Raw genomic sequence first — 12,214 nt, 5'->3', positions numbered from 1 at the left:
GGTAGTGCTGCAGGGCCCACACCCTTTTACTTGCCTTACAGAGCAGCTCTGGAGCTGTTACAGTGCCAAGCTGCTGCAAGAAATCAGCTTGAATGCTTCAGGGGCTGGGGCATGGCCAACATGAGACCCACACCGAAGGAGGGTGGGGGTGTTTCATGCAAACTAAGTGTCATCCAAGCACCGCAAAAGGCCGCCATGCCCTGCACGCCCCTTTTCTCTTTTCATATGCAGACGAGGGTTGAAGCCAACTTTGACCCACTGCTTGGATGACATGACCATATGCAAATCCATCTGCGGCAGGCCTTCCCCCAGGAATGCTTGCACTAGTTGTTGCATTTGGTTTGTTGTTTGGGGGTGCTTCAGTATTAGGCAGCCTTCTGCCCTCCCATGTTCATCTGAAAATATGTGTTCTCCCTGCAGTTGTTGTCCCCAGATGAGAGTTCCCTTGTGCTGCCTCAGTTGAATCTCCTTTACTTGACAGAGATGTGCCTGAGCAGCGGCCCTCCCCAGCCCTATCCCAAATCATACTTATTTTGCATATGAGATACCATGGTCATGAAGATTATTCTCCCAGGGTGAGGTTCATTCATTGCATTCTGGGTATGCTGACCCCTGTGATTTCCCCAAATGTGGGTAACTCGACTGCATTATTTGTGGTAGTGGGGGACTGTGTTTGTGTTTTCCTCTGGTCAGCTCTGGTAAAAGTCAGATTTCTTTGTTTCAGATCTTCCTCTAGCCTTGTTCTTCTTTCGAGAGTTCCCTTGTGCTGCCTCAGTTGGATCTCCTTCACTTGACAGGGGGGTGCCCGAGCAGCGACCCTCCCCAGCTCAAGCCCAACTCCTACTTACCTGCCAGGTGAGATACTATGATCATGAAGGTGCTTCTTCCAGGGCAAGGCTCACCCATTGCACTCTGGGTGTGCTGCCCCTGCGATTTCCCCAAATGTGGGAAACTTGACTGCATAATTTGTGTTTCCCCTGGTCGGCTCTCGTATAATTCAGATCTCTTTGTCTCAGGTCTCTCTCCAGCCTAGTTTGCTGTCTGTTTCCACTTCTTTTTTCTTGAGCCCCTCCCTTTTATACCCTTGTGCACTATCCTGACTTCTCCTCCTGTCTGCTTACTTTGTGCCTTCCAATGCACAATGCAAACTACACACCCTTTTACTTGCCTTACAGAGCAGCTCTGGAGCTGTTACAGTGCCAAGCTGCTGTAAGAAATCAGCTTGAATGCTTCAGGGGCTGGGGCATTGTCAACATGAGCCCCACACCGAAGGAGGGTGGGGGTGTTTAATGCGAACTAAGGGTCATCCAAGCGCCGCAAAAGGCCGCCATGCCCTGCATACCCCTTTTCTCTTTTCATATGCAGATGAGGGATCCAGCCAACTTTGGCCCACTGCTTGGATGACATCACCGTATGCAAATCCGTCTTCTGCAGAACTTCCCCCAGGAATGCTTGTACTAGTTGTTGCATTTGGTTTGTTGTTTGGGGGTGCTTCAGTATTAGGCAGCCTTCTGCCCTCCCATGTTCATCTGAAAATATGTGTTCTCCCTGCAGTTGTTGTCCCCAGATGAGAGTTCCCTTGTGCTGCCTCAGTTGAATCTCCTTTACTTGACAGAGATGTGCCTGAGCAGCGGCCCTCCCCAGCCCTATCCCAAATCATACTTATTTTGCATAGGCGATACCATGGTCATGAAGATTGTTCTCCCAGGGTGAGGTTCATTCATTGCATTCTGGGTATGCTGACCCCTGTGATTTCCCCAAATGTGGGAAACTCGACTGCATTATTTGTGGTAGTGGGGGACTGTGTTTGTGCTTTCCTCTGGTCAGCTCTGGTAAAAGTCAGATTTCTTTGTCTCAGATCTTCCTCTAGCCTTGTTCTTCTTTCGAGAGTTCCCTTGTGCTGCCTCAGTTGGATCTCCTTCATTTGACAGGGGGTGCCCGAGCAGCAATCCTCCACAGCTCTGGCCCAACTCCTACTTACCTGCCAGGTGAGATACTATGATCTTCACTGTTAGGGCAATCAGGATGTGGAATTCCCTGCCAGGGAAGGTGGTAATGGCGGACTCTGTAATTGGATTTAAAAAAGGAATGGATACATTTCTGAATGAAAAAGCTATCCAAGGTTATAATACTTAAAATATCAACATGGTTAATCCGGGGGTAACATGAGTTGTAGTAGCTAACTAGTCATAAAACATTATTCAGCAAGTATGTAGAATCATCACAACTTAAAACAGGTTGAACACGATGGGCAATTTGCCTCTATTCAACCTCAAAAACTATGTTACTATATGTTACTATATTACTATGTTACTGTAGTATACAGAACACCACAATGCAATGAGCAGTGATAGTGAGCACTGATGAGGATACTAGAACTGACACTGAGCAGCAAGATGCAGCACTGGACTATTAGTAATGTACTGTAGTATGCTGAGCACAACAATGCAGCACAAGACAATGAGCAGTGATACTGAGCACTGATGAGGATACTACTGAGAACTGACACTGAGCAGGAGAGACACACTACTAGTATTACTGAGCAGCAATAAGTATCCACTGATACTGAGCACTGATATTGAGATTTCCACTGAGAGAACATAGCCACGTCCTCTCCGCTCTCTCTTCAATGCACGAGTAAAAATGGCGGCAACGCGCAGCTCTTTATATGGAATCCGAATCTCGCGAGAATCCGACAGCGGGATGATGACATTTTCCCTTGTTCAGGTTTTCCGAGTCAGGCGGGAACAACCGAGCCTGCCTCGGAGGAGGAGTTCGTGGGGTTCGTGGGGAATTCGGTTCTCGGAGAACCGAACCCGCTCCTCTCTACCTTATACCCATCAATTTTTTTTATTTTCAATCTAAGCCCCTGCAGTTTTCTGTAAGCATCTGCTTTGCTATGATGATCAACAAGTCACAAGGGCAAACACTCAGGGCTTGAGGCGTAGATCTTAGGACCAGCTGCTACAAGCATGGCAGAGGTGTCACTATCACTGGTGACACCCAGAGAGGTGGCGAGGGAGATTGTAATGCAGTGCGCGCAGATAAGCAGCGCAATGGTAAAAAGGAGGCATGGTTTCATAGGTAGGGGCGAGGCCTGGTGGCCTGAATCTACATTTTGTTGCTCCGGGTGTCCCGGGGGTTGGGGGCTGCACCGGGGACTAGTGTGTGAGCGGTGCTGGCTCCTGCACAGTGACATGGCATGGCCACTAGAGATGTGCACCGGAAATTTTTCGGGTTTTGTGTTTTGGTTTTGGGTTCGGTTCCGCGGCCGTGTTTTGGGTTTGAACGCGTTTTGGCTAAACCTCACCGAATTTTTTTTGTCGGATTCGGGTGTGTTTTGGATTCGGGTGTTTTTTTCAAAAAACCCTAAAAAACAGCTTAAATCATAGAATTTGGGAGTCATTTTGATCCCAAAGTATTATTAACCTCAATAACCATAATTTCCACTAATTTTCAGTCTATTCTTAACACCTCACACCTCACAATATTATTTTTAGTCCTAAAATTTGCACCGAGGTCGCTGGATGACTAAGCTCAGTGACCCAAGTGGCCGACACAAACACCTGGCCCATCTAGGAGTGGCACTGCAGTGTCACGCATGATGGCCCTTCCAAAAAACACTCCCCAAACAGCACATGACGCAAAGAAAAAAAGAGGCGCAATGAGGTAGCTGTGTGACTAAGCTCAGCGACCCAAGTGGCCGACACAAACACCTGGCCCATCTAGGAGTGGCACTGCAGTGTCACGCAGGATGGCCCTTCCAAAAAACACTCCCCAAACAGCACATGACGCAAAGAAAAAAAGAGGCGCAATGAGGTAGCTGTGTGACTAAGCTCAGCGACCCAAGTGGCCGACACAAACACCTGGCCCATCTAGGAGTGGCACTGCAGTGTCACGCAGGATGGCCCTTCCAAAAACACTCCCCAAACAGCACATGACGCAAAGAAAAAAAGAGGCGCAATGAGGTAGCTGTGTGACTAAGCTCAGCGACCCAAGTGGCCGACACAAACACCTGGCCCATCTAGGAGTGGCACTGCAGTGTCACGCAGGATGGCCCTTCCAAAAAACACTCCCCAAACAGCACATGACGCAAAGAAAAAAAGTGGCGCAATGAGGTAGCTGTGTGACTAAGCTCAGCGACCCAAGTGGACGACACAAACACCTGGCCCATCTAGGAGTGTCACTGCAGTGTCACGCAGGATGGCCCTTCCAAAAAACACTCCCCAAACAGCACATGACGCAAAGAAAAAAAGAGGCGCAATGAGGTAGCTGTGTGACTAAGCTCAGCGACCCAAGTGGCCGACACAAACACCTGGCCCATCTAGGAGTGGCACTGCAGTGTCACGCAGGATGGCCCTTCCAAAAAACACTCCCCAAACAGCACATGACGCAAAGAAAAATAAAAGAAAAAAGAGGTGCAAGGTGGAATTGCCTTGGGCCCTCCCACCCACCCTTATGTTGTATAAACAGGACATGCACACTTTAACCAACCCATCATTTCAGTGACAGGGTCTGCCACACGACTGTGACTGAAATGACGGGTTGGTTTGGACCCCCACCAAAAAAGAAGCAATAAATCTCTCCTTGCACAAACTGGCTCTATAGAGGCAAGATGTCCACCTCATCATCATCCTCCGATTCATCACCGTGTACATCCCCCTCCTCACAGATTATCAATTCGTCCCCACTGGAATCCACCATCTCAGCTCCCTGTATACTTTGTGGAGGCAATTGCTGCTGGTCAATGTCTCCACGGAGCAATTGATTATAATTCATTTTAATGAACATCATCTTCTCCACATTTTCTGGAAGTAACCTCGTACGCCGATTGCTGACAAGGTGAGCGGCGGCACTAAACACTCTTTCGGAGTACACACTTGTGGGAGGGCAACTTAGGTAGAATAAAGCCAGTTTGTGCAAGGGCCTCCAAATTGCCTCTTTTTCCTGCCAGTATACGTACGGACTGTCTGACGTGCCTACTTGGATGCGGTCACTCATATAATCCTCCACCATTCTTTCAATGGTGAGAGAATCATATGCAGTGACAGTAGACGACATGTCCGTAATCGTTGGCAGGTCCTTCAGTCCGGACCAGATGTCAGCATCAGCAGTCGCTCCAGACTGCCCTGCATCACCGCCAGCGGGTGGGCTCGGAATTCTGAGCCTTTTCCTCGCACCCCCAATTGCGGGAGAATGTGAAGGAGGAGCTGTTGACCGATCAAGTTCCGCTTGACTTGATAATTTTCTCACCAGCAGGTCTTTGAACCCCTGCAGACTTGTGTCTGCCGGAAAGAGAGATACAACGTAGGTTTTAAATCTAGGATCGAGCACGGTGGCCAAAATGTAGTGCTCTGATTTCAACAGATTGACCACCCGTGAATCCTGGTTAAGCGAATGAAGGGCTCCATCCACAAGTCCCACATGCCTAGCGGAATCGCTCTGTCTTAGCTCCTCCTTCAATGTCTCCAGCTTCTTCTGCAAAAGCCTGATGACGGGAATGACCTGACTCAGGCTGGCAGTGTCTGAACTGACTTCACGTGTGGCAAGTTCAAAAGGTTGCAGAACCTTGCACAACGTTGAAATCATTCTCCACTGCGCTTGAGACAGGTGCATTCCACCTCCTATATCGTGGTCAGATGTATAGGCTTGAATGGCCTTTTGCTGCTCCTCCATCCTCTGAAGCATATAGAGGGTTGAATTCCACCTCGTTTCCACTTCTTGCTTCAGATGATGGCAGGGCAGGTTCAGGCGTTTTTGGTGTTGCTCCAGTCTTCTGTACGTGGTGCCTGTACGCCGAAAGTGTCCCGCAATTCTTGTGGCCACCGACAGCATCTCTTGCACGCCCCTGTCGTTTTTTAAATAATTCTGCACCACCAAATTCAAGGTATGTGCAAAACATGGGACGTGCTGGAATTTGCCCAGATATAATGCACGCACAATATTGCTGGCGTTGTCCGATGCCACAAATCCACAGGAGAGTCCAATTGGGGTAAGCCATTCTGTGATGATCTTCCTCAGTTGCCGTAAGAGGTTTTCATCTGTGTGCGTATTCTGGAAAGCGGTGATACAAAGCGTAGCCTGCCTAGGAAAGAGTTGGCGTTTGCGAGATGCTGCTACTGGTGCCGCCGCTGCTGTTCTTGCGGCGGGAGTCAATACATCTACCCAGTGGGCTGTCACAGTCATATAGTCCTGAGTCTGCCCTGCTCCACTTGTCCACATGTCCGTGGTTAAGTGGACATTGGGTACAACTGCATTTTTTAGGACACTGGTGAGTCTTTTTCTGAGGTCTGTGTACATTTTCGGTATCGCCTGCCTAGAGAAATGGAACCTAGATAGTATTTGGTACCGGGGACACAGTACCTCAATCAAGTCTATAGTTGGCTCTGAAGTAATGATGGATACCGGAACCACGTTTCTCACTGCCCAGGATGCCAAGGCCTCAGTTATCCGCTTTGCAGCAGGATGACTGCTGTGATATTTCATCTTCCTCGCAAAGGACTGTTGGACAGTCAATTGCTTGGTGGAAGTAGTAAAAGTGGTCTTACGACTTCCCCTCTGGGATGACCATCGACTCCCAGCAGCAACAACAGCAGCGCCAGCAGCAGTAGGCGTTACACTCAAGGATGCATCGGAGGAATCCCAGGCAGGAGAGAACTCGTCAGAATTGCCAGTGACATGGCCTGCAGGACTATTGGCATTCCTGGGGAAGGAGGAAATTGACACTGAGGGAGTTGGTGGGGTGGTTTGCGTGAGCTTGGTTACAAGAGGAAGGGATTTACTGGTCAGTGGACTGCTTCCGCTGTCGCCCAAAGTTTTTGAACTTGTCACTGACTTATGATGAATGCGCTGCAGGTGACGTATAAGGGAGGATGTTCCGAGGTGGTTAACGTCCTTACCCCTACTTATTACAGCTTGACAAAGGCAACACACGGCTTGACACCTGTTGTCCGCATTTCTGTTGAAATACTTCCACACCGAAGAGCTGATTTTTTTGGTATTTTCACCAGGCATGTCAATGGCCATATTCCTCCCACGGACAACAGGTGTCTCGCCGGGTGCCTGACTTAAACAAACCACCTCACCATCAGAATCCTCCTAGTCAATTTCCTCCCCAGCGCCAGCAACACCCATATTCTCCTCATCCTGGTGTACTTCAACACTGACATCTTCAATCTGACTATCAGGAACTGGACTGCGGGTGCTCCTTCCAGCACTTGCAGGGGGCGTGCAAATGGTGGAAGGTGCATGCTCTTCACGTCCAGTGTTGGGAAGGTCAGGCATCGCAACCGACACAATTGGACTCTCCTTGTGGATTTGTGATTTTGAAGAACGCACAGTTCTTTGCTGTGCTTTTGCCAGCTTAAGTCTTTTCATTTTTCTAGCGAGAGACTGAGTGCTTCCATCCTCATGTGAAGCTGAACCACTAGCCATGAACATAGGCCAGGGCCTCAGCCGTTCCTTGCCACTCCGTGTGGTAAATGGCATATTGGCAAGTTTACGCTTCTCCTCCGACGATTTTTATTTAGATTTTTGAGTCATTTTTTTACTGATCTTTTGTGTTTTGGATTTTACATGCTCTGTACTATGACATTGGGCATCGGCCTTGGCAGACGACGTTGATGGAATTTCATCGTCTCGGCCATGACTAGTGGCAGCAGCTTCAGCACGAGGTGGAAGTGGATCTTGATCTTTCCCTATTTTTGGAACCTCAACATTTTTGTTCTCCATATTTTAATAGGCACAACTAAAAGGCACCTCAGGTAAACAATGGAGATGGATGGATACTAGTATACTTATGGATGACGAGTGACTGACGACACAGAGGTAGCTACAGCCGTGGACTACCGTACTGCGTCTGCTAGTATAGAGATGATAATTAATGATATAAAAAAAAATATATATATAACTACTGTAGGTATATATAATATAATGACGGACCTGGTGGACACTGTCAGCAGACTGCTAAACTACTAGTATGAAGAAGATAGAAAAAAACTTCCACCACAGGTAGGTAGGTATACAATTATGGACGAGCACTGACGACACAGAGATAGCCACAGCCGTGGCCTACCGTACTGCGTCTGCTATTATAGAGATGATAATTAATGATATAAAAAAAAATATATATAACTACTGTAGGTATATATAATATAATGACGGACCTGGTGGACACTGTTAGCAGACTGCTAAACTACTAGTATGAAGAAGATAGAAAAAAAAACCCACCACAGTTAGGTATACAATTATGGACGAGTGACGACACAGAGGTAGGTACAGCCGTGGACTACCGTACTGCGTCTGCTAGTATAGATAATATACTAAATATATTACTACTGTAGGTATATAATATAATGACGGACCTGGTGGACACTGTCAGCAGACTCCTAAACTACTAGTATGAAGAAGATAGAAAAAAAAACCCCACCACAGGTAGGTATACAATTATGGACGAGCACTGACGACACAGAGGTAGGTACAGCCGTGGACTACCGTACTGCATCTGCTAGTATAGATAATATAATAAATATATTACTACTGTAGGTATATAATATAATGACGGACCTGGTGGACACTGTCAGCAGACTGCTAAACTACTAGTATGAAGAAGATAAAAAAAAAACCCCACCACAGGTAGTTAGGTATACAATTATGGATGAGCACTGACGACACAGAGATAGCCACAGCCGTGGACTACCGTACTGCGTCTGCTAGTATAGATAATATAATAAATATATTACTACTGTAGGTATATAATATAATGATGGACCTGGTGGACACTGTCAGTAGACTCCTAAACTACTAGTATGAAGAAGATAGAAAAAAAAAACCCACCACAGGTAGGTAGGTATACAATTATGGACGAGCACTGACGACACAGAGATAGCCACAGCCGTGGACTACCGTACTGCGTCTGCTAATATAGAGATGATAAAGATGAAAAAAAAAATATAACACTACTGCAGGTAAATATTTATATAATATATGTATGACGGACCTGCTGGACACTGTCAGCAGAATGCATTTATAGAATAAAAAAAAAACACCACAGGAGTGTTTAACTTTTTCAGGCAGACAATATACTGGTGGTCACACTGGCAGCAAAAGTGTGCACTGTACTCCTGCTATAACTGCTCCCCAGTCTCCCCCACAATTAAGCTGTGTGAGCAGTGAGCACTCAGCACAGTCAGATATACATAGATGATATATCATGCAGCACACTGAGGCTGAGCACAGATATGGTATGTGTATCGTTTTTTTTCAGGCAGAGAACGGATTATAAATAATAAAACTGGTGGTCACTATCAGCAAAACTCTGCACTACTGAGTACTCCTGACAAGTTCAACTGCTCCCCAAATTAGTAGTAAATCAAATGTCACTCGTCTCTATCTTCTAATCTAAACGGAGAGGACGCCAGCCACGTCCTCTCCCTATCAATCTCAATGCACGTGTGAAAATGGCGGCGACGCGCGGCTCCTTATATAGAATCCAAGTCTCGTGAGAATCCGACAGCGGGATGATGACGTTCGGGCGCGCTCGGGTTAACCGAGCAAGGCGAGAGGATCCGAGTCTGCTCGGACCCGAGCAAAAAAGGGTGAAGTTCGGGCGGGTTCGGATTCCGAGGAACCGAACCCGCTCATCTCTTATGGCCACCCAGCATGACGCCTCCCTTCTTGACCATGCTGTAATTGCAGTCGCACTGCAGTTCAGCGTGATCATAAAAAATGGTGTAGCCTCCTGCTGGTGCAGACTGTATGTGCGCGCAGGAAGCCGCCACCATTTTTGTGATCACAGCGGCTGAATGTGATGTCATACAGCTGCTGTGACCACGCCCCCTGTGTCTCCTCCATTGCAGACCCCATTTTGAAGCCTTGCCCCCGCACCGCTCCATCCCTGACATGGAAATGGAGTGTTGCTGACCCCCCTCTCCCCCCCTGCTCCGATTGACAGGCAGAGGCGATCGCATTCTCTGCGGGGTGCCGCAGAAAATGCAGGCACATGCGTATGCTCTTAGCAATTTTTGCAGTTGGATCACTTATTGTGATTGCAATCCAACCTGAATCAGGCCCTATTACCTATCACAATGCGCTGCGGGCAGTACAAAATTGGTTTAATATAGGAGAAAAACCCCCAGACCTGTGCTCCTTAACTGTACCTGGTGGCTAGTGGAGCGGCTGCCCAGTAATCAGTGTCCACGCCAGTGCGCACACGGTCCACCCCCTACGGCCACGCTCCCCTTCATCAGCGGCCTCGTGATCCGGAAGGGCGGTGTGTGTGTGACTGACCTTAGGAAGAAACCGGAGCCTCCGCTGCAGTGACCCAGCAACCAGGGCACGGGAGTATACAGCGCCGCTGGGAGTGATGAAGCTGCAGTAAAGATGTCTATTAGACCTAGCCTGCTGCAGCCCTTGTAGAGTCTCATAAAACAAGTTCTTCTTTTCTTGTCAAAATGAATAGCTAAGAATTGGCTTCCTGAGGCAGGCCCCTGTTAAGTGGCCTGCTACTGAAGGCACCAACTACAAACTGAGCTCCCTGTTCATGGAAGCGGGGTTATAGAGGAGGATGCGCTGAGCATCTTGGGAACAGTCAAAAGCTTTGAGTCGGTTGGTGCCTCAGATCAAGATCCTACTCTACACCCCAATGTGAATCCTTGTGGAGTCCTGTGTACCCCACAGAAGAAATTAATGTGTCACACCCATTGGCAGCAACCTTAGAATAGCTGCTGATGGGCACAATTGAGAAAGGAAGGGGGGGACATTTGAATCCAGCACATAGATGCAATTCAAATATGTAATTTGTACCTTCCTATTTTAAAATATAATGGATGAACTTCACCCTGTGAGAACAATCTTCATGATCAAGAGATCTCATATGCAAAATAAGTATGAGTTGGGATAGGGCTGGGGAGGGTGGCTGCTCGGGCAGCCCCTCCCCCATCAAGTTAAGGAGATTCAACTGAGGAAGCACAAGGGAACTCTCGTCTGGGGACAACAACTGCAGGGAGACCACATCTTTTCAGATGAACATGGGAGGGCGGAAGGCTGCCTAATACTGAAGCACCATCAAATATCAAACCATATGCAACAACTAGTACAAGCATTCCTGGGGGAAGGTCTGCAGCAGACGGATTTGCATACGGTGATGTCATCCAAGCAGTGGGCCAAAGTTGGCTGGAACCCTCATCTGCATATGAAAAGAGAAAAGGGGCATGCAGGGCATGGCGGCCTTTTGCGGTGCTTGGATGACCCCTAGTTCGCATTAAACACCCCCACCCTCCTTTGGTGTGGGGCTCATGTTGGCTATGCCCCAGCCCCTGAAGCATTCAAGCTGATTTCTTGCAGCAGCTGGGCACTGTAACAGCTCCAGAGCTGCTCTGTAAGGCAACTAAAAGGGTGTGGGCCCTGCAGCACCACCTGTAGTTCGCATTGTGCGTTGGAAGGCACAAAGTAAGCAGACGGGAGAAGTCAGGATAGTGCGCAAGGGCATAGAAGGGAGTGGCTCCAGAAAAGAGAAGTGGAAACAGACAGCAAACTAGGCTGGAGAGAGACCTGAGACAAAGAGATCTGAATTATACGAGAGCCGACCAGGGGAAACACAAATTATGCAATCAAGTTTCCCACATTTGGGGAAATCACAGGAGCAGCACACCCAGAGTGCAATGGGTGAGCCTTGCCCTGGGAGAAGCACCTTCATGATCATAGTATCTCACCTGGCAGGTAAGTAGGAGTTGGGCTAGAGCTGGGGAGGGTCACTGCTCGGGCACCCCCCTGTCAAGTGAAGGAGATCCAACTGAGGCAGCACAAGGGAACTCTCGAAAGAAGAACAAGGCTAGAGGAATATATGAGACAAAGAAATCTGACTTTTACCAGAGCTGACCAGAGGAAAACACAAACACAGTCCCCCACTACCACAAAAAATGCAGGCGAGTTTCCCACATTTGGGGAAATCACAGGGGTCAGCATACCCAGAATGCAATGAATGAACCTCACCCTGGGTGAACAATCTTCATGACCATGGTGTCTCCTATGCAAAATAAGTATGATTTGGGATAGGGCGGGGAGGGCCGCTGCTCAGGCACATCTCTGTCAAGTAAAGGAGATTCAACTGAGGCAGCACAAGGGAACTCTCATCTGGGGACAACAACTGCAGGGAGAACACATATTTTCAGATGAACATGGGAGGGCAGAAGGCTGCCTAATACTGAAGCACCCC

The 12,214-nt window shown here is 48.1% G+C and overlaps 5 non-coding genes across 5 annotated transcripts; 3 read left to right on the top strand and 2 right to left on the bottom strand.

Annotated features, from left to right (window-relative positions):
• Positions 1-524: 524 nt before the first annotated feature.
• Positions 525-688, top strand: LOC134987989 (U1 spliceosomal RNA). The gene has a single exon (XR_010193528.1). It is a non-coding gene; the product is annotated as a U1 spliceosomal RNA (small nuclear RNA).
• Positions 689-840: 152 nt separating this feature from the next.
• On the top strand, positions 841-1,003 carry LOC134988028 (U1 spliceosomal RNA). The gene has a single exon (XR_010193563.1). It is a non-coding gene; the product is annotated as a U1 spliceosomal RNA (small nuclear RNA).
• A 655-nt stretch (positions 1,004-1,658) lies between these two features.
• Positions 1,659-1,822, top strand: LOC134988110 (U1 spliceosomal RNA). The gene has a single exon (XR_010193637.1). It is a non-coding gene; the product is annotated as a U1 spliceosomal RNA (small nuclear RNA).
• A 9,741-nt stretch (positions 1,823-11,563) lies between these two features.
• Positions 11,564-11,726, bottom strand: LOC134988052 (U1 spliceosomal RNA). The gene has a single exon (XR_010193585.1). It is a non-coding gene; the product is annotated as a U1 spliceosomal RNA (small nuclear RNA).
• Positions 11,727-11,878: 152 nt separating this feature from the next.
• LOC134987982 (U1 spliceosomal RNA) lies at positions 11,879-12,042 on the bottom strand. The gene has a single exon (XR_010193522.1). It is a non-coding gene; the product is annotated as a U1 spliceosomal RNA (small nuclear RNA).
• Between the last annotated feature and the right edge of the window lie 172 nt (positions 12,043-12,214).

Source organism: Pseudophryne corroboree, unplaced genomic scaffold (assembly GCF_028390025.1).
Source record: "Pseudophryne corroboree isolate aPseCor3 unplaced genomic scaffold, aPseCor3.hap2 scaffold_1023, whole genome shotgun sequence".
NCBI classification, from domain to species: Eukaryota; Metazoa; Chordata; class Amphibia; order Anura; family Myobatrachidae; genus Pseudophryne; species Pseudophryne corroboree.
Note: the sequence above shows the minus strand (reverse complement) of the source record. Positions and strands in the feature narration are given on the sequence as shown.